Below are 4,842 nucleotides of genomic sequence, written 5' to 3' on the forward strand. Positions count from 1 at the left end.
AAGTACAGTCCAAACCAGATTAAAATGTAATTGGGAAACATTTAACAATAAATAAAGTACAATAAAACATAGAAAATATTACATTTTAAAACTGTCAATACTTGGCTCATGGAGGTCTTTAGGTATGGTTTGGTGGCTACTATTTCTATTTAAGTTGACACTACTGGACTAGATAATCCTGTAAAATTAAATTGGAGAAAATGTCAAAAAATATTTATTAAGTACCTACTCTCTATCAGGCACTATGCTAAGTGCTGGAGGTATTTAAAAGGGGAAAAAGATAACCTTTGCCCTCAAAGATCTTACAAACTTTGGTGGAGAAAACATAAAAATAATTACAGGTATCCATTATCTATCTCAATTTTCCCATTACTGTTTCAATATATCATTAGCCAGTATAAAAACTTAAATGGGAATTTTTTTTGGAGTTTTGCATATGCTTCAGAGGACATATAAAAGCTAGCAGATGACACAGAAAAGGTTTAGAAAATTATAAATGTATAGAATAAATGTATAGTATTAAATAATATAAACATATTTGCTCTTTTAATGCCATAAATATAGATACTTTCTTTTATTGTAAACAACCCATAAAAGAAAAAGAAAAAATCAGACTTATTCTCTAGTATGGTGGGGGGGGCAAAAATTTTTAGTTAGATTTTCCATATCATGGGGCACCATGCCCCTACTCTCCTGATGTGGATGGGATACCTGTATATACAAAGTAAGCTATATCTAGGAAAAATAGGAAATAATCAGCAGAGGGAAGGTACTTGAATTAAGAGAGGTTGGGAGAAGTTTCCTGTAGAATGTGGGATTTAGCTGGGAATTAAAGGAAGCCAGAGAGATCAGAAAGCAGAGCAAGGACAGATAATATTCTAGGCCTGGGGGACAGCCAAAGAAAATGCCTGGAGCTGAGAAATGAAGTGTCTTGATCATGGAACAGCCAGGGGATCCATGCCATTGGATCAAAGAATAGGTATTTGAGGGAGTGAGACTTAAGAAGCCTGGAAAGGTAGGAGGAGGACTAGGTTATGAAGAGTTTTGAATGTCAAAAAGAGCATTTTGTATTTGTTCCTGGAAATAATAGGAAGTCTCTGGATTTTATTGAGTAGGGAGGTGACATGATCAATTCTGCATTTTAGGAAAACATTGAGCTTTTGTAGAAAAGGAACATAATTGTTTACATGCAAAAATCTATCATATTTTTAAAGTTACATGTTTTGCTAATAAATAAAGAATTATTATTTAAGTGTCACAGGAGAAAGAGCCTTAGACTCAGAAACAGGAAATGTAGTGTTGAATTCTCATGGTGACAGTAAATTGTATGATCCTGGGCAAGTCATCTGCTTTGTGAGGAAAGCACTTTGCAAATCTTAAAGTGCTATTTAAATGTAAGTTGTCAAGTCCTCAACTTTCTTTATGGAGATTTGGCAGCTATGGCAAACTGCCAAAATCTACTAAAGTCAAGATTAAGGTAGTACAGAATAAAACTCACCAAAATCCAAAAGAAGCTTTCCAAATGTGCTTCCAATCTTGTCCAACATTAAGAAATCCAGTGTATTAAATTCTCAGTGTATTAAATTCACCACTTAAGGGTAGTCAGTGCTTTTATTTACCTAGTTATACACACTCAAATGAAAGCTACAAACTGGTAGCTCTTTTTTTTTTGCCCACCAGCAAGAACCATTTCTATTGCATTTGGAATCTTCTGGTAGCAGGGTTAATATGGATCCCACTTCACCTTTACATTTAAAATTACTTTAAAGTGTGGGAGGAAGTTCTTAAACTATTTTGTCTCAATACTTTGGTAAGGTCAAAATAATATATAAGATTTTAAATGCAAAAGTAACCAATCATAGCCAAATATATTTATGAAAATCTTTTTAAAGAACAAAACAAGTTTACTGACATCCCCACCTCCAAGTTTAAGAGCCATGGTTTTAAGGAGGAGCTGCTAAAACATTTTACTTTTTATATAGCTACTGACATTTGAGAGACAGTATGTCATAGTGGACTGATAGCCAAAGCCAGAGAAAGTTGGATTCAAGTTTGGCCTCTGACACATTGTTGGCCTTGTGACCCTGGCCTCTTCCCAACCTCTGGTGTTCAGAGCAACTCCCTCATCCTCTAAATTGCAGAGACAGTACTGATCTGCACTGATGGAAGAAGGTTCTTGATTTGGGAGTTCTTCACACCAGTTCAAAGGACAGGTCTAATCTCTATCCCCTATTCCAGTGGTTCTCAAGCTTTTTGCTCAGACTCTTAAAAATTACTGAGGTCCTCCCAAAGAGCTTTTTTTTTTTTTTTTTTTTACATAAAATGCATCTATCAATATTTACTATGCTGGAAGAGTAAAATATCTAAGCATTATTACAAAAATAGTTTTGGCCATACAGATTCTCCAAAATGGTCTTGGCAGTTGGTGACAAAATAAGGTGCTGTTCCTGGAATCAGGAAGATCTGAGTTCAAATTTAACCTCAGTCGTTTAGTAGCTGTGTGACTTTGGGCAAGTTAATCTCTGTTGCCTCAATTTCCTCAACTATAAAATGGGAATAATAATGGCTCCACAAGATTGTTGTGAGGATAAAATGAGATATTTGTAAAAAGTGCTTAGCATAGTGTCTGAAACATAATAGATGCCATATAAAGGTGTATTTCTTCCCTATTTCTTAGGAACTCCCAGAGTTCCTCAAACCACGTGTTGAAAATCATTGTTTTATATTATCTCTCGTGTCCTTTGAATGTTTCCTTCTTAAATAATTTAGCTTCAAAAATGCCAACTCTGGATTGTTAGTAAACAATTTTGTCAGGTCTGTCCCCCTAGAATCATGTATGTACTCTCTTTAATATTCTCCCTACTCCTGAACATAAACATTTTTTCAACTGTCAGCCTGGAAAGTCTTTTGGAAGCTAATTTAAATATTCTCTTCAAACTGAGATTTGCCGTTTGACAACAATGATGAAATAAAAAGAGAACAATCATCTTCCCTTAAAAAATTACAATATAGAATGATACACTGATTTAAAACTCTTTATGGGGAAACATAATTTGTACCCACAGAAAGACAAAGTGAAATTATGTTTATGTTTTAGAAATCTCCTGTTCTTAAAAGAAAAACCAAGTCTAAGCTCTCCCAAATTAATTATGTAGGAAGTGAAGCATTTGGTTCAGGGATTGTTGGCATGCGAATTACATTCACTGATACAAATCAGCAATTTGTTTGTAACCTCTAATATTAGAGAGCTGCCTAGGGCTCTGCAAGGGTAAGCGATTTCTCTGAAGTCAGAAAGTTAGTATGTATCTGGGGGTAGGACTTGAGCCCAAGTCCCACTGAATCCAAGGTCAACATTCTATCCTTTCATTATATTGTCTCTAAAAAGCACTATTGACAAGGAAGGGCAAATCATAAGAAAAAGAAATAAAAATGAGAACACAGAAAACTGAATTATAAGAAATATAAGCATTTTCTTTGTTAACTTTATCAAGTTACTGGTCCATTCTGAGTAGGCTAGATGTTCAATAGTGACATAAAGCAAGATGTCCACACACATATCAAAATGTCTACATCTCATTTGTAGAGTATAAGTTTTAGACAAGGAATTACAGTAAAGCTACATGAATAAACATTTTTGTGGAATATTTTCCTTCATTCAATAAATAAATCCTGAGGTGTTACTAGATTATATTCTAGTGACAAATGGCAGCATTCTAGGAGATAAAAAGATACAAGAAATTTACAATGTAGGAGGGGAGATGACAATTATTCTAAATCTAAAGCAGAATGTGCTTTATAGAAAGTGATAAAGAATCTCAGAGGAGAGATTACTTCTAGCTTGAGAGCAGGTGGAAGAGGGAAGAGATCAGAAGGTTTTATGAAGGAAGAGGCATTTGATTTGAGACTTGTAGGGTAGAGGATTTAGATCTCTAGAGATGGGGTGAAATGAGGGAGAAGAGAGAGAGAGAGAAGAAAGTGTAGGTTATTCAGGGTAGAGCCTAAGGAAATGACAAGTAATCCAATGTGTCTTAAACACAGAACTTCTTTTTTCTAGAAGAAAATAGTGGGACATAAGGTTGCAAAGGATAAGTTAAAAACACAGAACCAGAATTTTTATTTGGATACAAATTGTATAGTGACTATGAGTAGTTTTAAGAAATGATAAATTGCATAGTCCAGTATAAGTTCCCATTGATTAACTTTGGAATTTATGAAGCACTTTCCCCCTCAATTCAATAACCTTGCTGAGCCCAGATCCTATTGATGTCTGAAAGATAAGTCTTATTAGATTTTTCTATATATTTTTTAATTCTCAGGCCAGTATTAGTGTAAAAATTAATCATGAAGTACATGGTTAGAAACTACTTAAGACATATCTGTTACCAGAATTATAATTTGCATTCTGAAGGGAACTAAAAATATAATTTTTAGGTAAGAGAAAAACGATGGAAGAAGAGCATTATTCTTTGGTGTAAGAAAATAACAACAAAAACAACAAAGTATATGGCAAAGAATATAAAATTTTGATTTATAACTGAAAAAATTCACCTACAAAATTTTTTTCCTTCACAGAAAACATGCAAAGGAATTTTAACACTGATGTGAAATAAAACTTTACATATTTTAATAAAATACATAGCAGATCTACATAATTTGATTCATCTGAAACCTTAAAGTTGAATGTTAATCTTATAACATGGATTATTGGGAAAATAGTAAGGAGCTGCCAAAACAGGAGCTCATATGGTTACATCTATGACATCTTACCAGTTAAGTCAATCCTATCATTTGATTTCAGCTTTTGCTTAAAATGGGTCAGTTAACAATATTAGGAGACTTTTG

Source organism: Gracilinanus agilis, chromosome 1 (genome assembly GCF_016433145.1).
Source record: "Gracilinanus agilis isolate LMUSP501 chromosome 1, AgileGrace, whole genome shotgun sequence".
Lineage (NCBI taxonomy): Eukaryota > Metazoa > Chordata > Mammalia > Didelphimorphia > Didelphidae > Gracilinanus > Gracilinanus agilis.